We start from the raw sequence: 27,422 nt of genomic DNA, 5'->3' as shown, positions 1-27,422 counted from the left end.
CAGTGCCATAAAGCCCTATAACTAATGCAAAGGGCCTTAAAGGTAATACATCTCCTAACTGGGAGCAAATGTGGCTTCTGTAGATGTTTTCCGACTGATTGAAACTTGGGAATTCCTAACAAGAGCCTAGCGACAGCATTCTGAATCATCTGCAACTTTCATAGCTGCTTCTCAGGACTAGCGATGTAACTACCGTTTTCTTGCTGTCCATAGGGATGAAAGGTAAGATTTTCCTAATTACCTTAAGTAAGAAGAAGCTAGATGAAGAGATGGCATTAACTTGTGCCTCAAAATTTCATTTTTTGTCTATAATCACACCTAAGTTCTTGGCTTTGGCAGCTGGGATGGGTGCCGTCCCCAGTTCATCTGGCCACTAGATCTGTGACCAGCTTGGGGCGAAATTACCAAAGATGACTATCTTAGTTTTTCCTGATTTTAACCTGAGACACTGTGAGCTTTCCCAGGAGCTGATTGCCAGCATACACTCCCTAAATCTTTGCGTCTGTGGCAGATTGTTTTTAAAAACAGACAAGACGATTTGTGTGTCTTCTGCATAGGATGTTAATGCCAAACCGAAGGATCTGATAAGTACCGCTAATTCAGACACATGGATAGTAAAAAGTGTGGGACTCAAAGAAAAGCCCTGTGGAATCCCACATGGAAGAACAAAGGAAGGAGAATCATAGCTACCTAAGGCATCCGATTGTGTTCTCCCTGACAGAAAGGAAAAAAATAGTGTAAGAGCAATACAGGAAATGCCAATAGAATTCAGACAAATTATGTATCTGATTGTGATCCACCGTGTCAAATGCCGCCGACAGGTCGATCAGAATCAGAGCAGCAGTGCCTTCTACATCCAGGACTGCTGTAATTTCGTCTGTGGCCTTCCTGCGTGTAGATAGATAATTTATTGCTAGCAAGGTTTTTAGAGTTAGCAGGGTGCTGAAGGCTATGGCTTGCACTAGTGTATTTCAATTGAGGCGTGGATGTTCACATAGCTTTCAGAAAAACATTGTTGAAGTTGTTGAGAAGGTTGTTGGCATTGGACATGGAGTTGATAGGATGAGAGATGAGTTGTTTATGGAGAGGTCTTTGAAGGGTATGAAAGTTTGGTCATCTCATTTGTGTTGACCTTGGTAAGCAAGGAGATGGGGGTGGCAAAGAGCTCGGTCCAGTCCAGCAGTATGGTTGATTTTCATTGGATTGTTGATGATGTTGACAAGATGTGGTTGTGGATTTGGCCTTTGGAGTGTGTTGGTTGTGTGACAAGCTGTTTCACTTTGACTGTATTTATGAGGTAGAAGAGGGAGTCTCTCATTTTATTTGAGGTTGTGTTGTCTGGGAGGTTGAAGTTACCCATGAGGATGGTGTGAGGAAATCTGAAAATGTATCAATGAAGTCTGTGTTCTGAATGGAAGGCCTATAGGGGAAGTAGAAGATGGCAGTCTGAGTTACAGAGAGAGGGAAATGACAAATCAGAAGCTCTGTGGAGTTAAGTGTTACTTGCTTGTCTTCGGTGCAGGACCAAAAGGACTTATGGATGACAATGAGGCCTCTTCCATTCTTATGTGTGCAGTCCACACAATAGATGCTGCAGCCTGTGGCAAGAAGGATAGCGAGGATGTGTAAAGATGTGGGCGTGAACCATGTTTCTGTGATAAAGTATATGTGAAGCTTGAAACATGTGATTAGGTCTGCGATGTTGGTGCGTGGAGTACTGTAGAGCAAAGGTTGATGAGCATGAGTTAGAATGTATGTGCTGTAGTTTGAGGGTGTGAGGTAATTAGTGGGAAAGGTACATGGTTGTGTCTATGTGTTGTGCAAATGTTATTTGAGTGTCTGGGTCATCTACAGATGGGTTTGATGGTGGGGACTCTATGTGTGGGATGCTGGTTGAGGCACATTATTATACCTCACCATGTACGTTTTAGAGAAACTGGGGTTAGCTTGGTCTGTAGCCACTCTTTGCTGAGAACTCCCAGGAATAGGGATGCCCTGAAGAATTGGTTGAATTAGGGAGAAAGCTGAAAGTGGTCAATTCCTGTGCATATGGATGATGGGCACTGCAGTGATATCACTTCCTGTGCAGAAGTATGATGGGTAATGTACTGATTCCACTCCCTGTGTAGATGGATGATGGTAAATATAGTGGTGTAAATTCTTGGGCAGATGAATGGCAGGAAATAAGGTCCTCTTGCTTGGCTTCTTCTTTGAAAGATGGTTTTAGCAGACAACCAGTGATGCCACTTCCTGTGCAGATGGATGATGGGAAAGCCAGTGATGTTACTTCCTATTCAGAGGGATGATGGGAAACAAAGTTCTCCTTCTTGGTTGCTTCTTGTAAAGATGGGTTTGATGGAACACTAGTGATGTCACTTCACGTGCAGATAGGTGATGGAAAATTAAGTGGTGTCACTTTGTTTCAGATGGATGATGGCAAAACAAAAGTGTTGCAACTAATTGCATGAGTAGCTGTAAATTATGCGATAGGTTGAATACAAAATAGGTGGAACTGGTGTTATGTCATTGATGGTGTCACTGGTGATTTCATACACGATGTGATGTGGATAATCAATGCCATTTCTTGTATTTTATGTGATGTAATGTGTGACGTAATGATCATACACTGGTAGGGAGAATGGTTATGATTGTTCCAAAGTCCCTGACTGCATGCTGCTTTGCAAACATTGCAATAAATAACTTTTGCTTTTTCAATGAAAATGCACATAAAATATATATCCATATTTATGCTTAGTTACATGAAAAACAATTGTTAAGAAAATAGAATGAAAGACATTACAGCTTAGTACTAAAAACGGAGCAGTTGTTCCTGAATGACACCCGTGGCTGTCAGGGGGGGCATTTTTTCTCGCTAACTACCTATGCCTATCTATTTATTTATTATTATTTATTTTTTGTAGAACGCGTAGTCACCCGGAGGTATCCCAGCGCTAAACGATCCTATCTCCTGAATTCAGTGGGAAAAGGGAAAGAAGAGGGAAAGGGAAGAGGAAGGGGAGGGAGACACGAGGGATCAGGGTTAAGGACAGACAAAGTTCACTGAGGGAAAAGGTGAGTTTTGAGCCGTTTCCTGAAACGGAGATAATGCGGTTCGAGTCGCAAGACGCGGGGGAGTGAGTTCCAGAGTTGTGCAGTATGGACTGAGAAACGTCTTCCTCCTGAACGGGCTTTCTTGAATCTGGGGGTGGCAATGAAGTTTTCCGTGTCCGAGCGGAGGGGTCTAGAGGATTTGTAAGATGTGATGAGTTTCTTAAGAACAGGGGGGCCTTGATTTTGTAATAGTTTGTGAGCTAGACACCGGGCCTTGAATTTGACCCGCTCTCTTATGGGAAGCCAATGGAGGAGTTTTAGGGCCGGTTTGGCCGACGCTCTGGCAGGAGTCTTTGTGAGAATCCGGGTCGCGGTGTTCTGAACTCTCTGAAGTTTGTTCAGCGTCGCTTCAGGGGCGCCCAGGTAGATCACATTGCTGTAATCGAGCCTCGAGAGTATTAGGCCCTGAATAAGCAACTTTTGGGAGTTGATAGGCAGGAGGGGCAGGACTTTCCTTAACGATTTCAGGAGCCCGAAACAAGTCCCGGCTACTTTCTTCGCCTGCACGGTAAACGAGAGGTCGGTGTCGAGCCATACACCCAGACTTTTTACTTCATCTTTGGGTTCAGGGGGAGGGCCCAGACAGGCTGGCCAGATGTTCGGGGAGAGTGTGGGTCCTTTCGGGCCGAGGAGCAGAACCTCCGTTTTTGATCCATTTAATTTTAGGAACAATTTTAGGTTCTAGGAACAGAAACATTTTTGTTTTAATGTGAGATACTGCTGGGAAGAATTAATATAATGCACGAGGTAACACTTCACATTTTCCCAAAATCTTTGTGATATACATGCAAATCTTTGTGATATACATGTTATGCACTACAGTGAGGTGATATATCTGTATTGATCATTGTATGCAATATAGAGTGTTATAATTTCTACGTGGTGTTGACATAATTTGGGTGCAATATTTTATTAATACTATGCTTCTTATGTTGACTTTGATCTCTTTCACGGGTTCATCTTAATGATTGTGCACCCTTAATTCCCTTGTGAATATGCGCGTGAATCTGGTTTTAGGATATGCTCTATCTTATGCGTGTGCTATTCATTTCACAAACTAACTGTCCTAATGGTTGCACATTTCATAGTTTACTAATACTTTATTTGTGATGTTGATTTTCCACCCTTAACGTTCATAATATTAATATTGTAAACGTTTGTACTCCTATTTTTTATAATTTTTTTTGCAGATTTATATATCGCGAACTCGACCCAAAGGTATTGGAGCACTTTACATGAGCACCAGTTACGTGACACAAGGAGCCATTCATTATTTGGTAGGCTGGGGAGATTAAGTGATTTGACCAGAATCACAGGATGTTGAGCCGACACCAAGGCTCGAACCTGGTTCCCCAAATCCAAAGTCGGGAGCTCTAGTCGTAAGGTTACACTCTCTCCTTTGATTCTGATCATAATGTTGCACATTGTTAAAGGGGCAAGGCATGCCTGTGATGTTGATTTTGCAAATAATGATGTGCTTACTCTATTCATGTGCTGTTTATTTGACCAGTTATAGTGTGCTAATCCTTTATTTATATTGTTGATTTTGCGCACTATAGTGCGATACTTTTGTTCTTTTTTTGAGTTTGAGTTTATTAAAGAATAACATAAAGGGAAGAAACAGCAATATAATAATATAACAAAATCTTATCTAACATAAAGATAAAAAGATGAAGTAGAAAATAATAATATAATTATCACGTTGTATACAAAAACTAATATGCATCATATAAGGTAGTAAGGAAAAGGGAAAGGGAGAATAAACCAAATGTAATAAATGTAAAACAATTAAAGATAACAGGTACACTATATAAAATATTTAGCAGTGTAAGCATAACAATAAATGAGATTGAAACAGAATAACGAACAATCAATGATAAAACACTAAGAATCATCTAGGAGTGAGGAGGCAAAGGGAGAAATTAAGGTGGTTCCCGTACATCATCTGATCCATCTTTAGAAACATTTAAAGAGGCTGATAGGGATAACTAAGTTGTCAAAGGAAGCCATAAAAGATCTCTTTTGATTGTCAGGGATATGGGGGAGACATAAATAGTATCTAGCCGATGATGAAAACAGACTGCATTCCACCAGGATCTAAAATTGACTTTATCGGCTTGTTTCCAATTGGAGGTGATTAAATGAAATGAAATAGCTAACAACAAATCTAAAAGTTTAAGGCTCAGTGGTGTTTGAGGCCATTGGGGGGATAGGGTACCTAGGAATATATGTGTGAAAGAAAAGGGGATCTGAACTGATCTGAACTTTAAAAAAAAATCTGAATTTGGGACCAGACAAGTTTCCAAAATTGATGAATTGGAGGTCATTCGAACAACATATGTTTTAAATCAGCAGTAGGGCAAGGGCAGGATCAACATATAGAGGGTATGTCTAATGAAAAAGATGCCAAAAGCATCTGTGAAAATAGTGCTCGATGATAAATGAAAAAAAGGGTTTGTGTGGTGTTTGCAGCCCTGGAGGTTTTGTGAATTTTAATCCATATTTTGTCCCAAGTAGAAATTTCCCATTCCTGTGAAAGGTATTTTTCCCATGTTTCTGTCCGAGGAAAATTGAAACGATTTATATAGCTTGGATGCTGAGGGAGAATGATCTAATATTGAGGATACATTTTTGTATAAAATAGGAAAATCATGAGTATTGGGTAGATTTTTAAGATATTGGGTGTGAGAAGGATAAAGAAGATTGTATTGTGATCTAGAAGACGAAAGTAGGGAACATTGAATTTGGAGATCAGAGAAAGTAAGGGGTTGATTATTGGATATAAGTTGGGAACTCCATCTTAGACCTCTAGAGTGCCATGATTTCCAGTATATAGTACGGTTACGAATCCGTAATAATTTATTATGCCAAATAGATTGTTGATGAAGGGAGCTAATAGAGGGGTATTAAGAAGATAAAGTAGGGACAAAAAGTTTCCGAGAGAGGGATATGATAGGAGAGCACATAGAGGCAGTGTTGGAAGTGAAAGATAGGATTTCCTGAAAATTAAAAGGAGCAATAGAAGTTTTTTCTATTTTTAACCAAAGAGGTGGATATAAAGGATGATCCGTAGATATCCATCGAGCAGCTTGTTTTAATGAAAAAGCGAGATGGTAAGTTTTAAAATCAGGAAACCGAAGACCTCCATTAGGTCTGTCCTTCTTTAAAGAGGACAAGGTTATACGAGAATGTTTGCCTTTCCATAAACATTTTATTTAAATGAAATCAATTTTCTTAAAATAATACTCAGGAATATGAATAGGAATCATGGAGATAGTATATAAAATAAGAGAAGAAAGCATCATCTTAATAGAGTCTAGATGACCCCGCCAAGATAGAAAGAGGGGGTGCCAGCACACAATAGAATCATTCAGTTTTTTAATAATATAGTCAAAGTTTAACTTTAACGTTTCAGATAATAAAGGAGCGAACCATAGACCCAGATATTTGATTTTAAGAGGTTGCCAAGATAACCCAGAGTTTTCAAAAAGATGTTTTTGACACAAAACATTCAAAGGTAGAATTTAGCATTTATCAGCGTTAAGGGCGATAACAAGAGATTCTAGAGAAGAGGGACACATGTTGAAGAAAAGGAATAAGAGAAGATTGAGAGTTAGAACAATATAAAAGAATGTCACCAGCATAAACTGACATGTTAACCTGATGAGGGCCAAAATGAAATCCAGTAATACGATCATCCTGTCTAATCTTAGTCAAAAAGGGTTCCAAAGCTATGGCAAATAATAAAGGGGATAAGGGGCAACCCTGTCCTACTCCCCTTTGTAATGAAAAATAATCATAAATTATACCATTGACAAATATTGAAGCTTGAGGACCTGAAAATAATAAAGAATCAAAGTAATGAATTTAGAAGGAAAACCAGCCCATTTTGAAGCACGAAACATAAACTCCCAACCAATTCTAACAAATGCTTTCTCAGTGTCTAAGGAAATTGCTGCAATAGGGTGATCGAAGGAGGAGGCTTTACTTAAAACATTTTTTAAAAACTCGTGAATTGTCAGAAGCAAGTCTTCCCTTAACAAAACCTGATTGTTCTGGGCCAATGAGATCGGGTAGAATTGGATCCATACTAAGTGCCAGAATCTTCGCAAAGATCTTATAATCTGTATTGACCAAAGAAATAGGTCGATAGTTCTTACAAAGAGAAAGATCTTTATCCTCTTTAGGAATTAAGGAAATTAATGCTTCTTGAAAAGTACCTCGAGAAGAGCTATTGTCAAGAAAAGATTGAGATACAAGTAAAAGATTTGGTAAAAGTATTTTCTCAAAATTATTATAAAATTCAAAGCTAAAACCATCTGAGCCAGGGTCTTTCCCTCAGCACAAAATTGAAACAGCGTGAGAGATGTCTGCTAAAGAAATATCAGCTTCCAAAGGCCCGAAGTCAATGTGATCTAATGGAGGGGAAGGAATAGATTGGAAGTAGGAAAGAAGGTTGGACTGATCTGGCATAGTTTCAGGTGTGTATAAGTCTTTATAAAGTGAAACAAATTAGTTCAAAATATTTTTATCTTTGAAGAGAGGAGTACCAGCAGGACCTTGCAGAGATTCTATTTTCTCACTTTTAAATAATTAGCCAGTAATTTCCCCATTTTGTTTTGGCCCCCATAGTAGTGAGAACTACTTTTCAATAAGTAATTTGAGGCATCATCAGTGGATAATCTATTAAAGTTAAGCTTAGCGTCAGTAACATTTTTCAAAGAGGACTCGGTATTTGAATGATAATATGTATATTCTAATTGTTTAATTTTATTAAGGAATTGAGAGGATTGGGCTTCAATGGATTTTTTCTTTTGTGAAACAAAGTTTATGATAAAACCTCTGGCAGCGGCTTTAAAGGAATCCCATACCATAACAAGGGGAGAATCTGGGGTATTATTGATGGTAAAGAACTGGGAGGCAAATGAGTTGAATTTTTGACAAAACATTGGATCAAGTAGTAGGGAAGTATTAAAACACCATCTTCCCGGGTGAGGAGAAAAAGGGATAAGATCAATATCTACAAGTACAGGGGCGTGATCTGAGATTAAGATGGAACCAATTTCATAATGAATGTCATGTTGGGCCAGGGACTTACTTGGGAAAAGATAGGTAATACGGGATTGGGAATGATGTGAGGCCGAATAAAAAGTATATTCTCTAAGGTCAGGGTGGCAGAGTCTCCAAATATCCACCAGTGCATTGCGACGTATTGCGGATGTAAACTGTGAGTGCACTCTGGAAGGAAGAAACTTAACTCCAGAGTGTCTATCTAAAATGGGATCAAAGACTTTGTTGCAATCACCACCAAATATAATATAATCATCATCATATGTAAGTAATTTGTCTGACACATTAGTCCAAAAAACCTTATCAACCACTGTAGGGGCATATACATTGAAAATGATTAAAGGAATCCTATCTATAAGAAGTTTAACAATAACCCAATGACCCTCAACATCACTTTCTTGATGAATCATGGAAACATGCAATTTTTTATGACATAAAATCAAACACCGTTTTTCTTACCCATAGCTGGAGAGTTAAACACATGACCCACCCAACATCTCTTCAGTTTTAAAGCTTCATCTTCAGTAATATGAGATTCTTGGAGTAAAGCAATATCAGTTTTTAACTTAGCTAGATGAGAATGCACCCGTTGCCTTTTGATAGGATTGTTTAATTCTTTATTATTCCAAGTTGTAACCCGGAATGTACCTCAATGAGAAAATATGAACAGGCATTATGCTTACATGAACAGGAATTAAAATTGATTGAGAAATATATAAGGAAAGAAGATAAAAGAAAGAGAGCAATTGTTTTAGAAAAGAGAATAGGGGAGATGAAGGAGATAGATAAGTAATGTAAGAAAGAGAAGGACTAAGTAACAAGGGAACCATGTAAGAAAGAACAGAAGGAGAAAGAAGAAGATAGAAAACAAAGAGACAGTACAAGTCATGCAGAAGACAACTGAACAACATACCTACAGATACAAAACGAATGGGGATTGACTACACCAGAAGAGGACAACGACTGCAGCGAAACTCCCCAGAACACCAGATGGACTATAATCAAGACTTCAATGTAACAGGAGGATCACCAGGGAACAAAATTTGTAGAATTAAAACACCTGTATATGAAAAAAGGAGAACTGTTAAGAGAAGGGGAAATAGTAACCTTGGGGAAAGAAATATGAGAGAAACATATCGTACAGAACACAGTATTAAAGCATTGCGAAAATATAAACGAAACAACACTCAATATGTATTCAAAACAGAAAAACAACTACACAACATGAGGCAAATAAAATAGCGAAGCAGGTTTTGAAGTGTCCATAGTATCAGCTCGATGAAGACGAAGGAATTCTTGCAACGCCATTGGATCGTCAAATGTTGTAGTCTTCTCTTTTTAAGTAACCTTGAAGAGACAAGGATGAAGAAGTCTATATCTGGCATTAATATTACATAGTTGAGGACGTAGGTCAAGAAACTTTTTCCGACGGTCTGCCGTAATTTTAGCTACATCTTGAGATACAAATGATGGTGACCCTCCCCTCCAAGAAAATCTATTTTTTAGACCTGACAGTAGGAGATCTGTGTATTGCAGAAAAAGTCTGATGACACCACGTGGTTTCACAGAGATTTTAGGACCAAGTCTATGAGCCCTTTGGATGTTAAGACATAGAGTAGTAGGTAAGTCCAAGAGTTTAGGCAAAAATGACTGAAAAAGGGTAGTTGCGTTGGAACCTTCAACATTTTCAGGGAGACCATAAAGTCTAAGATTATTCCTGCGATTACGGTTTTCCAAATCCTCCGCCTGTTTCTTAAGCAGAGATATATCAGACTCTAGAGATGAAATACGAGAGCAAGAGGCTTGAAGAGAATCTGTTGCTTGTTCCACGATGAGCACTCGTGAATCCAATGAAGACCCTTTATCATGCAGAAACGATAGAGTTTTTTTAGTTTCTTCAATGAAAGGTTTCAGTGCACGGATTTCTTTAAGGATGATATCCATGGAGGTTGAAGACGAATTCACTGGATAAGGAGGGTCTTTTTTGGGACGTTTGGTAGAATATGCATGTAATTTACTTGAAAACTGTGTTTTAGGGATGGTGCCTGAAGAATGGTCAGATTTCTGAGGAGAAAGGTCATCCATATCGTTAAAGTTGGAGTTAGAGTCTGAATCTGAACACACAGCAGATTTGGTGGAAACGGAAAGTTTAGGATTCCGCAGTCTCCCCATAAAAATACGATGGAGTTTAGAGGAAAGCAACTAAACTCTTAAGAATTGAGTTTTAAAATCTTTAAATCACTGTGAGGATGAAATTGCACCCAAGTTCCAGAGCCTTGAAAACGTAGAAAGCCTCTTACAAGGGAACATGATGTATGTCAATAAAGTCCAGGAGATGTAAAGCCAAGAAAAGCAATAATACTCTAAGAAGTATTCACCTCATGGAAAATGTCGAGTGAAGTGCAAAATGGCAGCTGCTCACAGAAAAGACAACCGCAATTAGCTCACATCAAGAGGCTTAGACAAAGCAACAGCACTTCAATTAGTAAATATGGTCATCTGTGAATCACAAAGGATTAAAAGACCAAAAATGTCTTATAAGGGGATAACTGAGACAGAATAAAGCATCTCAAAACACGGTGGACGCAATGAGTGAAAAACAAAATGGCGGACGTAAATATATGAGTCGAAATTGCGGCATCAGATAATGCCAAAAAAACGATCAAAACAGCATTGAGAGTCATCAGCTAGCTCACCGCTGCATATAACGAGGATATCCGGCGTCCAACATTGAAAAGGAGCAGCGTTTCCCTCCCGAAGATAATTACATGGGGTAACGGCGTTGCGGAGCGCCGGAGCTACGCGGCCATCTTGTTTGGCGCGTAAGCCACACCCCCTCGTGATACTTCTGTTCTGATGTATTTCTATTTTTGGCATGCTAGATTGTGGTAATTCTATGGTGTGCTATCGATTTTGTGTGCTGTCGTGTATCACTTGTATCCTTGTGCTTTTTATACAAAATGGCGTGGTAACTGTATGTTTGCGACATATGTTTTAAACACTATGATGTGATAATACTACACGTGTGCCACCGAGTGTGTGAACTTTATTGTGGACACATTTTTTATGTGTCTAGTTGGTTGTGTACAGGACAGAAAGTTAATGCTATGTTTTTTCTGTTATTTGAACCCAATAAAATGGCCTAATCTATCGAATTTAAACACTATTTGTAGTGAATTTATGTCTGTGTTGATTCATTCCTCATGCATGTGCTGTGACTTAGCACAATATAATTGTTGACATAACAGTTGATTTTGAAACATCACTATGGTATGGTATTCTTATTTTGTGATGTTGACGTTGAACATTTATATGCCTTATTCAGGAATAAAATGGTATAAGTATAAATAGAGATTTACATCTCCGTCTGAATGTTCTTTTTTTCCCCTATTCCCAAACCTTCCCATCAGTGCATCTGGAAAGCTGAGCCAGGCACAGGTTTCTGTGGCTTAGTAGTACTGTAAATCTCACGTACATTCTCCCAGGGGCTCCTGTGTTCCCTGTGCAGAGGTCTCTACAAAGCACTGAATTCCACAGAGGGAGAATGGAGCCTCCTTTGCACATGAATATTTTTCTCTGCTAAGAAAACTTGTTCCCCTTTGATGATAAAGGCCTTCTGCTACACCTCCACCAAGTCTGGAGAGACATCCCTTATTCCAGTCCTGGGATGGTGTAAATCACAACTATTTCCAGGGTGGGAAGAGTTTGGGGATGCTCATATATGCACGTGTTTGAGTGTTCCCAAACTTCCAAAGCAAACTATGTCATGAAATGCCCATTTCCTACCCTTTCGGATGGATTCACTGATATGAATTTCTCTGCAGTTATTGAGTCGAAATCTACAGTAGTATTTGCATTTACCTCTGTCAGGAATCCATTAGTGGTTTCAGGGCTGGAGTAAATGTGGCATTTCCAGTTGTAAACCTATATTTTCGACCACCGTGACTAGTCCCCAATAAACATGAAATCCGCACCCTTGCATGTTTGTTGTTGATCTCACACACTACAGTGCAGCGTTAATATGATTAACTGAAGTGGGATGGTTGTGAAGCTGATTATGAACAGCACACCATGCTGTTGGTAGTGAGAAATCATCTAAAAGGACAGCGAGGAGGGAAGCAGCTACAGGCTTGATGTATATTCTCACCGAGCCCATGTCCAGGAGTTCACAGACGGAGGCAGGCTCCTGGAAGAGCATCCTGGCCCACATATGGCTAGAGCAGACCGAACTCAAAGGCCTCCCTCAGCTAGATGTGCTGGGAAGGAAGGCATCAGTATGAACCATTGCAATTCAGTTAATAGTTTTTTAAAAATCCATCAGCAGTAAGATGTGTTTATAAAAATAGAAAGATATATTAACTTGGAAGCATGAAGAAGATGGAAACTTAAAAGAAGAAAAAATTATTAAATATAGCCTTAACAGTTAAAATCAATATAGGGTTCGCTAATATAGAAGCTAATCGCATCGATTAACGTCTGGGGATTTCTGAAAGTGTTTATTTAACACCATTAATTATACAGTAGTAACAGATACTATTAACTGTGCTTATAAATGGCAAAAGTGTGGAATCAGCACATAAAAACACATTCTTTTTCATTGCTTTTAGTGTAATAATAATCATCATCATCATCATCATCATCAGAATCATATGAAGCATAACAAACCAGGATGAAGGCTAAGGTGGGAGTGGCCAACCCTTGAGATGAAGGTCAGACCTGTCTAAGGTGGGCATTGCTACCCTTGAGATGAAGGTCAGACATGTCTAAGGTGAGCATGTCTAACCTTGAGATGAAGGTCAGACCTGTCTAAGGTGGGTATGGCTAGTCTTGAGATGAAGGTCAAACCTGCCTAAGGTGGACATGGCTAGCCTTGAGATGAAGGTCAGACCTGTCTAAGGTGGGCATGGCTAGCCTTGAGATGATGGTCAAACTTGCCTAAGGTGGGCATGGCTAGCATTCAGATGAAGGACAGACCTGTCTAAGGTGGGCATGGCTACCCTTGATATGAAGGTCAGACCTGTCTACGGTGGGCATGTCTAACCTTGATATGAAGGTCAGGCCTGTCTAAGGTGGGTATGGCTAGTCTTGAGATGAAGGTCAAACCTGCCTAAGGTGGGCATGGCTAGCATTCAGATGGACAGACCTGTCTAGGGTGGGCATGGCTACCCTTGATATGAAGGTGAGCCCAGTCTAAGGTGGGCATGGCTACCCTTGAGATGAAGGTCAGACCTGTATAAGGTGGGGATGGCTAGCGTTGCGATGAAGGTCAGAATTGTCTAAGGTGGGCATGGCTAGCCTTCAGATGAAGGTCAGACCTGTCTAAGGAGGGCATGGCCAGCCTTAAGATGAAGTTTAGACCTGTCTAAGGTGGGCATGGCTAACCTTGAGATGAAGGTCAAACCTGTCTAAAGTGGGCATCGGTAGCCTTCAGATGAAGGTCAAACCTCTCTAAGGTTGGCATAGCTAGCCTTAAGGTGAAGGTCAGACCTGCTTGAGATAATGGTCAGACCTGTCTAAGGTGGGTATGGCTAGCCTTGGGAAGAAGATGAGGCCTGGTGTGAAAAGATACCATAGGTATTTGAAGCAATTCTTGAACTGAAATTTCTGAAGCCAGAACTAGTCCCAGTCAAGACTCCTGCAAGCTCCAGAGCACTGGATCACCTTGGCGGGACTGTCAGGTGTAACCACCTCACAGCGATGAAAGGTGCCTTTGGCGGGTAAGGCAGATTACGAGTTCCCTGTGGTGATTCCTTCCCTGCAGGTGTTTACTCTGCAGAATTCCTGGATCAGCCATTCTCACAGCAGACGTTTCCTAAAGCTGTGCCCCGCAAACAGACCCTCTGCCTTGTATAAATAGTTGAGTTGCTTCAGGGCACCACAGAGTCTCTGAGCATGATGAGAAGATGAAGAACATGGGACATGTGCTCCTTTATCGAACGTCTCACTGTCTATCCTGGGCACTCTGATGGAGCTCAGGTGGACATGGCTAGCCTAGAGATGAAGTTCTGACATGCTTGAGATAAAGGTTAGACCTGGCTAACGTAGGCATGGCTAGCCTTGAGATGAAGATCAGACCTGTCTAAGGTGGGCGTGGCTAGCTTTAAGATGAAGGTCAGACCTGTCTAAGGTGGGCATGGCTACCCTTGAGATAAAGGTCAGACCTATCTAAGGTGGGCATGGCTAGCTTTAATATGAAGGTCAAATCTGTCTAAGGCGGGCATGACTAGCCTTGAGATGAAGGTCAGACCTGTCTAAGGCGGGCAGGGCTAGACTTGAGATGAAGGTCAGACCTGTCTAAGGCAGGCATTGCTAGCCTTGAGATGAAGGACAGACCTGTCTAAGGTGGGCATGGCTACCCAGGATATGAAGGTCAGACCTGTCTAAGGTTGGCATGGCTAGCCTTGAGATGAAGGACAGACCTGTCTAAGGTAGGAATGGCTACCCTTGATATGAAGGTCAGACCCGTCTGAGATGAAGGTCAGACCCGTTTCAGGTGGGCATGGCTACCCGTGATATGAAGGTCAGACCTGTCGAAAGTGGGCATGACTAGCCTTGAGATGAAGGTCAGACCTGTCTAAGGTCGGCATGGCTAGCCCTGAGATAAAGGTCAGACATGTCTAAGGTGGGCTTGGCTACCCTTGAAATAAAGGTTAGACCTGTCTATGGTGGGCGTGGCTAGCTTTGAGATAAAGGTCAGATTTGTCTAAAGCAGGCATGGTTAGCCTTGAGATGAAGGTCAGGCCTGTCTCAGGTGGGCATGGCTAGCCTTGAGATGAAGGTCAGACTTGTCCAAGGTGGGCATGGCCAGCCTTCAGGTGAAGGTCAGACCTGTCTAAGGTGGGCATGGCCAGCCTTGAGATGAAGTTCAGACCTGTCTAAGGTGGGCAAGGCTAGCCTTCAGATGAAGGTCAGACCTGTCTAAGGTGGGCATGGCTAGCCTTGAGGTGAAGGTCAGACCTGCTTGAGATAAAGGTCAGACCTGGCTAAGGTGAGCATTCCTAGCCTTGAGGTGATGGTCAGACCTGTGTAAAGTGGGCATGGATAGCCTTCAGATGAAGGTCAGACCTGTCTAAGGTGGGTATGGCTAGCCTTGAGATGAAAGTCAGGACTGGTGTGAAAAATTACCAAGGGTATTTGAAGCAATCCTCCAACTGAAATTTCTGAAGCAATTCTCCAACTGAAATTTCTGAAGCCAGAACTAGTCCCAGTCAAGACTCGTGCAAGTCCCAGAGCACTGACTCACCTTGGCGGGAGTGTCAGGTGTAACCACCTCACAGCGATGAAAGGTGCCTTTGGCGGGTAAGGCAGAATACGAGTTCCCTGTGGTGATTCCTTCTCTGCAAGTGTTTACTCTGCAGAGTTTCTGGATCAGCCATTCTCACAGCAGACGTTTCCTACAGCTGAGCCCCGCAAACAACCCTCTGCCTTGTATAAATAGTTGAGTTGCTTTAGGGCGCCACAGAGTCTCTGAGCATAAAGAGAAGATGAAGAACATGGGACATGTGCTCCTTTGTCGAACGTCTCACTGTCTATCCTGGGCACTCTGATGGAGCTCAGGTGGACATGGCTAGTCTAGAGATGAAGGTCTGACATGCTTGATGTTAGACCTGGCACTTTGGCGTGAGTCTCCCTTCCTCTTTTTGTCGCTGTGCCTCATGTGTTTTTATGGTGTTGGCCGCTCAGCGCGCTGTGCCACTGCCAACCAGTGTCACGGTGCGAGGGCTCCCTATGTAAATTGTATATGTTGGTTGGATTCCATGATTGGATTGTTTGGTTTACTGTCAGACCCCAGTAAAGTGCGCCGGGGGCGCCAGGGCATGTAAATGCGAACCCCGCTGGTGGGCTTGCAGCACTGGTTGTGCCACCCACAGAAGCGGCCGGTAAAATATATCTAAGGTCTGCCATCGCAGAACCTGCGTGCAGTCTGGTACTGACACGCCGACCGACAAGTGCCCACACTTGCCGGTCCCTGAAACCTTCCCTTAGCTGCATGTTAGTCACCCCTCTGGTAGGCCCACGGGCAGGGTGCATTGTACGCCTAAGGTAGGACACGCCTGGATGCGTGGCATGTCCTAGTAGTGAATTCCCGCCATCTTGTTGTTCACTACTGCAAGGCTACCCTGTTCTCATAGGCCAGTATGGGCGGCCTGGATTATTACACCTTATGATCCTAACCGACCCAGGGAACATGGTAGGAGATCGAGTTTAGTATGCCTGAACTCGGAATAATAAGGTACATCTTTTTGCAAGGTTTATTTTAATATTCCGGGTTTGCAAATGCCGCTTTTAGAAAGTTGGCCTTTGCTTGCCTAAACCTTTCAGCCGCCTCTGCGTGTTGTGTATCTGATGTCTGGCTGGTGTGAGTGACAGGGCTGGGGGAACCCAGATGGGCAGGGCTAGGCAGCCTGGTATGAATAGGACGATCGACAGGTAGATGGGTGGGAGGAGTGCTCCTAGGTTCTGAATAGGACAGTGCTCCGCTACCTCGATGCCGGCTCCACCCCCTGTGGAGCGTCTGATGACTCTGCCCTGCACTCTGAAAGGAGAAGCCTGCATCACGTAAACAAAGTGCTCAGAAACCGGACTGAACTAGGCAAGGGCCCCCCTGGCCTGGGAGAACAAAAGATTTGTGGTATAAATGGAGGAGCCCTGCTCCTAAGAAACTAGATCCGCTTTTGACCAAGAAGAATCTCTGCCTGAGGAGGAGGCACCGGGAAAGCTGTAGGAGGAAGACTGTCCCTATCCTGGGGGATTGGCCTGCAGTGGTGACCTTGCTGCCAAAGGAGAGAAGAGAAACTGTTGCTGAAGACTTTTACTTTACTTTTACTTTCAAGACTTGTGCTTTTCCAAAAACGATCTCCAAGGGCTTGGAACTGAGCTTGCCCCCTGAACTGAGCCCCAGGACCATTGGGCTCTACCTGATCTTCACTCGCCTGCTGCTGGACTGTGGTGTCCTTTCCCTCGCCGGAGCTGTGACCCTCGTGCCCAGTCCCTCCCTGAGCCGTGACCAGGACTGCTTAGCCGCCCCCGCCTTGGGAAGAGCCTCGCTCGATCGGAGCCGCTCCCCCTACGCTGTGCTGGGCTGCCCCGTCACCTCGCTCGTGGAGGCTCGCTGTGCACCTTCACCCTCCCGCCGGAATCGGCGTTTGTGAGCATCTCCAAGCCTCGGACGGCCCGGACGCATCGGCGTGCCCGGCTGCCCCGCTTTGTTCACCCGCCACCTGCAACACCCCGCTCCTGTCGTGAGCCTGAAGATCAGACCCCCCATCGTGAAGTGTGGGAGCCCCGGACGCCGCCTCGCTCTTCTGTCGAAGAGCCGCTGAAATCCCGCCCCCGCCTTTGCGTCAAGAAACAAGGTACTGTACTTACGAACTCGACCGCGAGCTCGCATCGGATCCAGGGTCCGCAACGTTCTTATTTCCCTGTCATCTGCTGTGTGCTCCCCGGGCGCTGCCTCAGCACGAAGTGCGCTGAGGCCTACAGTTACCTTGTGCCCGCCTAAAGAACTTTCCGTAAAACCAAGAGAACTTGACCGTATTTCCAAGAATTGTGGCCCCATCAGTTCAACGTTACTGGGCCTTGTATTTGAATCTGCTGAAACTACATAAAAGCTTATTTTTATATACCTCCTGATTGGTGTCCGTTTGTGGTGCATGCAAGGGGTTTACTGTATGTGTAATTGCATTTGCTTAACCGTGTACGCCTGAGACTTAGCCTAGACTGCTCGCGCCACGCACCTAGAGGGTGAGCAGGGGTTATTCTGGGGAGTCATCCTTCGCCCTGACAAGAAGTAAGGGGTCCCTGCTTGTTGTGGGTTCACACCTGCGTCAACCAGAGCCCCCTCATTTCTAACATTGGTGGCAGCGGTGAGGATTTACGGATTTGCATTTGGGGTTTGCGTATAGTGAATCACTGATCACCACGTAGTGAGAGCAGACCAGTAACACAGCCACAAGGCTAGCATTTGTTTTTGTTTTGCCAAGAGTCTCCGTTGTTAGAGCCATGCCTGGTTCACTTTCCGCCGGAAGGGCGGCTTCCATAATCTCTGGATTTGAAGACGTAGATTGGGAAGAAGGCGCACTTCTGGATCGTACCAATGAAGACTTGAAAGGTCTTTGCTCCAAGTTCAGGATTGCCCAAACTGGATTGAAGAAGAAGGAGCAATTTGTGAAGGCGCTGAGGGCCTGGTATGAGTCAAAGGCACCAGAGAATCAGGTGGAAGTGGTTCCACCAGAAAGTGTCCATGAGTTTGGCAGGTGCCTGTCGCCAGAAGAGTTGGCAGACAGGGCCGCAACCCGGGCACACGAGGTGGAAATGGCAAAACTTCATGGGCAGATGGATATGGAAAAACAAAGATTAGCCATGGAAGAAAAGAAACTACAATTAGAGCATGACATGAAGCTGAGGGAGCTGGAGCTGAAAGCAAAAAGTTTGGAGCTTAATCCCTCTGGTGGCAGCACACCGCCAGTACCGGCGGAACCAAGAGTTTATATTCCCAAGGATGTAGTGAAGGAGTTCTTCAGGAATGACGACATCGGGCAGTGGTTCAGAGCCTACGAGGTAGCCATGTCTTCCCACCGGGTCCCTGAGAAAGATTGGGGAGCGGGGTTGTGGGGAAGGTTCCTGAGTGAAGGGCGGGACACACTGTTAGATTTACCTGTTGATGTTCGTAATTCTTATGCCCATATGAAGGAAGCATTGATGGCTAGGTATGGGTTGACCCCTGAGTTATATAGACAGAGGTTCAGGGGTTGCACTAAGATTCCCAATAGTACGTATGTGGAGTATGTGACTTTCTTTTGCAGAGCACTGGATGGTTGGGTAAAGGGTAGTAAGGTGAATGATTATCAAGGGCTTCTTGATTTAATGGCATGGGAGCACTTGTCCAGTAATTGTTTTCCTGAGCTACGCCAGCACCTGATCGATAGTAAGCTGACTAACCCGAGGAAGCTTGCTGAGGAGGCGGACCGCTGGGTCAGTACCAGGGTCCACAAGGGTACCGTGGGAGATTCCGCCAAAGGTGGGCAGGGTCCCCAGCAGAAGAGTGGGGGGGACAGGGGTAAACAGAAGCAGTTCCAAAAAGGGCCCCAAAATAGTCCCCAAGGGAACCAAGGGAAGGGTTCTCAGCCTCCCCCACCCCAGAAACCGACCGGGGCCCCGACAGGTCCTCCTGTTCCAAAGGGGCCCGTAAGATGTTACAGGTGTAACAATTTGGGGCATTTTGCCTCTGATGTAAAGTGTCCATTGTTTGGTAAACCAGCACCCACTGGTGCTCCACCCCGGCAGGTGACTAGTGTAGCCTTGGGGGAGGAGAGGGATGTCCAAGGTGGGTGGGGTCCCGCAGAGATGTCCCTGGTCTCGCTAGGAGACCGTGAAGTGGTCCCTCCAACCCAGCTGCCTGAGAACACTAAGAAGTACAGGCAGTGGGTGACCATAAATGGCCATAGAGTGGAAGCTCTTAGAGATACAGGAGCCAGTGTGACAGCTGTCAGGTGTCACCTGGTGTCTCAGGAGCAGGTGGTCCCCAATGCATTCTATCCCGTTGTTGCCGCTGACAACACAGAGAGACACTGCAAGGTGGCTCAGGTTCCCTTTGAGTGGGGGGGGGTCTCTGGTACTCTTCAGGTAGCTGTGAGGCCCGCCATGCCTGTAGACTGTTTGTTAGGGAACGATTTGGAGAGCTCACCTTGGGCTAAGGTGGAGCGGAGTGCTCACCTGGAGATGTTGGGTATGCCGGATTGGGCGTGTGTCACCACACGGTCCATGGCAGCCAGTAGAGGTACTCAAGAGGTCCTGGAGCCTGAGAGGGAGGCCCAGGAACCGGCCTCAGAGAGAAGGAGCAAGGGGCGCGGGAAGCCGGCCCCTGAAGTTCCCACGGTCCAGGAGGAAGCAGACCTTGAGGGGGATGCCCTGGAGCCTACAGGGGAGCAGATAGCTGAACTGGGAGACCTGCCGGAGCTGACCCATTGGCAGCAGGAAGGGGGTCCCACCAGGGAAGACTTTTGCAAGGCACAGAAGGAGTGCCCTTCTCTCGTGGGTATGCGGCAGCAGGCTGCAGACCAGGCCGCAGGTGATCAGTCAGGATCGCATTTCGTTTACTGGGAGAACGACCTCCTATATACAGAGCCTAAGGTTGCTGAGCCTGGGTCAGCCCGTGCGCTGGTGGTACCCCAGGACTTCAGAGCCTTCCTACTGGGGCTGGCTCACGATGTGCCATTGGCAGGGCATTTGGGGCAGGACAAGACCTTTGAAAGGCTTGTCACCCACTTTTATTGGCCTCAAATGCGCAGGAGTTCCGATACTCACTGCAGGACATGCCAGACTTGCCAGGCAAGTGGAAAGAGTGGAAGGAAGCAGAAGGCTCCACTCCAGCCATTCCCTGTGGTCGGTACCCCATTCCAGCGAGTGGGGATTGACATTGTAGGGCCACTGGACCCCAAGACAGCGATGGGCAATAGGTTCATCCTGGTCCTGGTGGACCATGCCACCCGGTACCCGGAAGCCATTCCTCTGAGGACAGTGACGGCCCCCGTGGTGGGACGTGCACTGATGGGAATTTTCTCCCGAGTGGGATTCCCTCTAGAGGTGGTGTCTGACCGAGGTACCAATTTCATGTCCAAGTACATGAAATCTCTTTGGCAAGAGTGTGGTGTAACCTACAAGTTCACCACCCCTTACCACCCCCAAGGAAACGGGTTGGTTGAGAGATTCAACCGAACCCTCAAAGGCATGATAATGGGCCTAGAAGGAGCCATGAGGCGTAAGTGGGACGTCCTCTTACCATGCCTTCTCTTCGCTTACCGTGAGGTGCCACAGAAGTCTCTGGGGTTCAGCCCCTTTGAGCTTCTGTATGGTCACCCAGTCAGAGGACCTCTAAGTCTGGTCAAAGAAGGCTGGGAGCAATCTCCCAGGAAACCTCCCCAGAATGTATATAGTTACATGCTGGCCTTCAGGAATCAGACTAGGCGATTCAGGCAACTTGCTGAGGCAAATCTGGAAGCCAGCCAGGAGGAGATGAAGCGGTGGTACGACCAGAATGCCACTCTGGTAGAGCTTCAGCCTGGACAGAAAGTATGGGTCTTGGCCCCCGTGGAGCCGTGTGCGCTCCAGGATAAGTGGACCGGTCCCTTTGAGGTGGTGGAGCGCAAGAGTCCTGTTACCTACGTGGTGGACCTGAAGTCTCCTAGGAACCCCTTAAGGGTCCTACATGTCAACCGCCTCAAGCCCCACTTGGAGAGGTCCCAAGTGGGCATGCTCTTGGCAACAGATGCTGGAATGGAAGAGGAGACAGAACCTCTTCCTGACCTCCTGTCAGCCAAGGAGCAAGATGGGTCAGTGGATGGTGTCATCCTCTCTTCCACCCTGACCCCTGAGCAACAGAATGATTGTCGCCAGCTGCTGGGACAGTTTTCTGACCTGTTTTCCCTGGTCCCTGGTGTCACTGATTGGTGCGTCCATGATGTGGACACTGGGGATAGTCCACCTGTGCGGCACAAGGCCTACAGGGTGACTGACAGGGTGAGGACATGCATCAAGGAGGAGGTCTCCAAGATGTTTGCCCTCGGGGTAATTGAGTCTTCTAGCAGTCCTTGGGCCAGCCCCGTGGTCTTGGTCCCAAAGGCTGCAGCGCCGGGAGCCACACCCGAACTCCGGTTCTGTGTGGACTACAGAGGACTCAATTCGGTCACTAGGACCGACGCACACCCCATCCCCAGAGCTGATGAGCTCATCGATCGGCTAGGGGCTGCCAACTACCTCAGCACGTTTGATTTAACGTCTGGGTATTGGCAGATCGCCTTGACCGAGGGGGCCAAAGAGAGGTCAGCATTTTCCACCCCAGATGGGCACTACCAGTTCCGGGTTATGCCATTTGGGATGAAGAATGCCCCTGTCACCTTCCAGAGATTGGTCAACCAGGTGTTGGCTGGGCTGGATTCGTTCAGTGCAGCCTACCTGGATGACATCGCAGTGTTCAGCTCCACTTGGGAGGAACACTTGCGTCACCTCTGGGAAGTGTTGATGGCGCTGCGCAAGGCAGGCCTCACGATCAAGGCGAGTAAGTGCCAGATCGGGCAGGGTTCCGTGGTGTACTTGGGACACCAAGTTGGGAGTGGCCAGGTGGCACCCCTCCAACCCAAGATAGAAACCATCCTGAATTGGGAGGCACCCAAAACCCAGACGGAGGTGAGAGCCTTCCTAGGTCTCACCGGGTACTACAGGAGGTTTGTCAAGGGGTATGGCAACATGGTTGCCCCCTTGACAGCGCTGACTTCGAAGAAGCAGCCCAGGAAAGTGATCTGGACTGACACCTGTCAGAAAGCTTTTGAGGCCTTGAAAACTGCTATGTGCACGGCGCCCGTGCTCTTGGCTCCCAACTTCTCCAAAGAGTTTATCGTTCAGACAGACGCTTCAGAGCATGGTGTGGGGGCTGTTCTTTCACAGATTAATGAGGAGGGCCTAGATCAACCCGTAGCCTTTCTTAGCAGGAGGTTACTTCCACGGGAACAGAGGTGGAGTGCTATTGAGCGTGAGGCATTTGCTGTGGTCTGGGCGCTGAAGAAGCTAAGACCCTACTTGTTTGGGTCTCACTTCCGGGTTCAGACGGGCCACAGGCCCCTCAGATGGTTGATGCATATGAGGGGTGAGAATCCAAAGCTGTTGAGGTGGTCCATTTCCCTACAGGGTATGGATTTCACGGTGGAACATCGCCCTGGTACAGATCACGCCAATGCTGACGGTCTGTCCAGATTTTTCCGCCTTAGTGATGAGGAACTCCCTGGGGTAGGGTAGTTCTCCCCACTTTTCAGCTGGAGGGGACACGTGTTAGACCTGGCACTTTGGCGTGAGTCTCCCTTCCTCTTTTTGTCGCTGTGCCTCATGTGTTTTTATGGTGTTGGCCGCTCAGCGCGCTGTGCCACTGCCAACCAGTGTCACGGTGCGAGGGCTCCCTATGTAAATTGTATATGTTGGTTGGATTCCATGATTGGATTGTTTGGTTTACTGTCAGACCCCAGTAAAGTGCGCCGGGGGCGCCAGGGCATGTAAATGCGAACCCCGCTGGTGGGCTTGCAGCACTGGTTGTGCCACCCACAGAAGCGGCCGGTAAAATATATCTAAGGTCTGCCATCGCAGAACCTGCGTGCAGTCTGGTACTGACACGCCGACCGACAAGTGCCCACACTTGCCGGTCCCTGAAACCTTCCCTTAGCTGCATGTTAGTCACCCCTCTGGTAGGCCCACGGGCAGGGTGCATTGTACGCCTAAGGTAGGACACGCCTGGATGCGTGGCATGTCCTAGTAGTGAATTCCCGCCATCTTGTTGTTCACTACTGCAAGGCTACCCTGTTCTCATAGGCCAGTATGGGCGGCCTGGATTATTACACCTTATGATCCTAACCGACCCAGGGAACATGGTAGGAGATCGAGTTTAGTATGCCTGAACTCGGAATAATAAGGTACATCTTTTCGCAAGGTTTATTTTAATATTCCGGGTTTGCAAATGCCGCTTTTAGAAAGTTGGCCTTTGCTTGCCTAAACCTTTCAGCCGCCTCTGCGTGTTGTGTATCTGATGTCTGGCTGGTGTGAGTGACAGGGCTGGGGGAACCCAGATGGGCAGGGCTAGGCAGCCTGGTATGAATAGGACGATCGACAGGTAGATGGGTGGGAGGAGTGCTCCTAGGTTCTGAATAGGACAGTGCTCCGCTACCTCGATGCCGGCTCCACCCCCTGTGGAGCGTCTGATGACTCTGCCCTGCACTCTGAAAGGAGAAGCCTGCATCACGTAAACAAAGTGCTCAGGAACCGGACTGAACTAGGCAAGGGCCCCCCTGGCCTGGGAGAACAAAAGATTTGTGGTATAAATGGAGGAGCCCTGCTCCTAAGAAACTAGATCCGCTTTTGACCAAGAAGAATCTCTGCCTGAGGAGGAGGCACCGGGAAAGCTGTAGGAGGAAGACTGTCCCTATCCTGGGGGATTGGCCTGCAGTGGTGACCTTGCTGCCAAAGGAGAGAAGAGAAACTGTTGCTGAAGACTTTTACTTTACTTTTACTTTCAAGACTTGTGCTTTTCCAAAAACGATCTCCAAGGGCTTGGAACTGAGCTTGCCCCCTGAACTGAGCCCCAGGACCATTGGGCTCTACCTGATCTTCACTCGCCTGCTGCTGGACTGTGGTGTCCTTTCCCTCGCCGGAGCTGTGACCCTCGTGCCCAGTCCCTCCCTGAGCCGTGACCAGGACTGCTTAGCCGCCCCCGCCTTGGGAAGAGCCTCGCTCGATCGGAGCCGCTCCCCCTACGCTGTGCTGGGCTGCCCCGTCACCTCGCTCGTGGAGGCTCGCTGTGCACCTTCACCCTCCCGCCGGAATCGGCGTTTGTGAGCATCTCCAAGCCTCGGACGGCCCGGACGCATCGGCGTGCCCGGCTGCCCCGCTTTGTTCACCCGCCACCTGCAACACCCCGCTCCTGTCGTGAGCCTGAAGATCAGACCCCCCATCGTGAAGTGTGGGAGCCCCGGACGCCGCCTCGCTCTTCTGTCGAAGAGCCGCTGAAATCCCGCCCCCGCCTTTGCGTCAAGAAACAAGGTACTGTACTTACGAACTCGACCGCGAGCTCGCATCGGATCCAGGGTCCGCAACGTTCTTATTTCCCTGTCATCTGCTGTGTGCTCCCCGGGCGCTGCCTCAGCACGAAGTGCGCTGAGGCCTACAGTTACCTTGTGCCCGCCTAAAGAACTTTCCGTAAAACCAAGAGAACTTGACCGTATTTCCAAGAATTGTGGCCCCATCAGTTCAACGTTACTGGGCCTTGTATTTGAATCTGCTGAAACTACATAAAAGCTTATTTTTATATACCTCCTGATTGGTGTCCGTTTGTGGTGCATGCAAGGGGTTTACTGTATGTGTAATTGCATTTGCTTAACCGTGTACGCCTGAGACTTAGCCTAGACTGCTCGCGCCACGCACCTAGAGGGTGAGCAGGGGTTATTCTGGGGAGTCATCCTTCGCCCTGACAAGAAGTAAGGGGTCCCTGCTTGTTGTGGGTTCACACCTGCGTCAACCAGAGCCCCCTCATTTCTAACACTTGAGATAAAGGTGAGACCTGGCTAACGTGAGCATGGCTAGCCTTGAGATGAAGGTCAGACCTGTCTAAGGTGGGCATGGATAGCCATGAGATAAAGGTCAGACCTGTCTAAGGTGGGCATGGCTAGCCTAGAGATGTATGTCTAACATGCTGGAGATAATAGTGAGACCTGGCTAACGTGGGCATGGCTAGCCTTGAGATGAAGGTCAGACCTGCTTGAAATAAAGGTTAAACCGGGCTAAGGTGAACGTGGCTAGCCTGGATATGAAGGTCAGACCTGTCTAAGGTGGGCATGGAGAGCCATGAGATAAAGGTCAGACCTGTCTAAGGTGGGCATGGCTAGCCTAGAGATGTAGGTCTGACATGCTGGAGATAATAGTGAGACCTGGCTAACGTGGGCATGGCTAGCCTTGCGATGAAGGTCAGACCTGCTTGAGATAAAGGTCAAACCGGGCTAAGGTGAACGTGGCTAGCCTGGAGATGAAGGGCCGACCTGTCTAAGGTGGGCATGGCTAGCCTAGAGATGTAGGTCTGACATGCTGGAGATAATAGTGAGACCTGTCTAAGGTGGGCATGTCTAACCTTGATATGAAGGTCAGGCCTGTCTCCGGTGGGTATGGCTAGTCTTGAGATGAAGGTCAAACCTGCCTAAGGTGGGCATGGCTAGCATTCAGATGGACAGACCTGTCTAGGGTGGGAATGGCTACCCTTGATATGAAGGTGAGACCAGTCTAAGGTGGGCATGGCTACCCTTGAGATGAAGGTCAGACCTGAATAAGGTGGGGATGGCTAGCGTTGAGATGAAGGTCGGACTTGTCTAAGGTGGGCATGGCTTGCCTTCAGATGAAGGTCAGACCTGTCTAAGGAGGGCATGGCCAGCCTTAAAATGAAGTTTAGACCTGTCTAAGGTGGGCATGGCTAACCTTGAGATGAAGGTCAAACCTGTCAAAAGTGGGCATCGGTAGCCTTCAGATGAAGGTCAGACCTCTCTAAGGTTGGCATAGCTAGCCTTAAGGTGAAGGTCAGACCTGCTTGAGATAACGGTCAGACCTGTCTAAGGTGGGTATGGCTAGCCTTGGGATGAAGATGAGGCCTGGTGTGAAAAGATACCATAGGTATTTGAAGCAATTCTCGAACTGAAATTTCTGAAGCCAGAACTAGTCCCAGTCAAGACTCGTGCAAGTCCCAGAGCACTGACTCACCTTGGCGGGAGTGTCAGGTGTAACCACCTCACAGCGATGAAAGGTGCCTTTGGCGGGTAAGGCAGAATACGAGTTCCCTGTGGTGATTCCTTCTCTGCAAGTGTTTACTCTGCAGAGTTTCTGGATCAGCCATTCTCACAGCAGACGTTTCCTACAGCTGAGCCCCGCAAACAACCCTCTGCCTTGTATAAATAGTTGAGTTGCTTTAGGGCGCCACAGAGTCTCTGAGCATAAAGAGAAGATGAAGAACATGGCACATGTGCTCCTTTGTCGAACGTCTCACTGTCTAACCTGGGCACTCTGATGGAGCTCAGGCGGACATGGCTAGTCTAGAGATGAAGGTCTGACATGCTTGAGATAAAGGTGAGACCTGGCTAACGTGAGCATGGCTAGCCTTGAGATGAAGGTCAGACCTGTCTAAGGTGGGCATGGATAGCCATGAGATAAAGGTCAGACCTGTCTAAGGTGGGCATGGCTAGCCTAGAGATGTAGGTCTGACATGCTGCAGATAATAGTGATACCTGGCTAATGTGGGCATGGCTAGCCTTGAGATGAAGGTCAGACCTGCTTGAGATAAAGGTCAAACCGGGCTAAGGTGAACGTGGCTAGCCTGGAGATGAAGGTCAGACCTGTCTAATGTGGGCATGGATAGCCATGAGATAAAGGTCAGACCTGTCTAAGGTGGGCATGGCTAGCCTAGAGATGTAGGTCTGACATGCTGGAGATAATAGTGAGACCTGGCTAAGGTGGGCATGGCTAGCCTTGAGATGAAGGTCAGACCTGCTTGAGATAAAGGTCAAACCGGGCTAAGGTGAACGTGGCTAGCCTGGAGATGAAGGTCAGACATGTTTAAGGTGGGCATGGCTAACTTTGAGATGAAGGTCAGACCTGTTTAAGGTGGGCATGGCTAACTTTGAGATGAAGGTCAGACCCATCTAATGTGGGCATGGTAGTCTTGAGAT

This window comes from Triturus cristatus, chromosome 7 (genome assembly GCF_964204655.1).
Source record: "Triturus cristatus chromosome 7, aTriCri1.1, whole genome shotgun sequence".
Lineage (NCBI taxonomy): Eukaryota > Metazoa > Chordata > Amphibia > Caudata > Salamandridae > Triturus > Triturus cristatus.
This window is presented reverse-complemented; position numbering follows the sequence as displayed.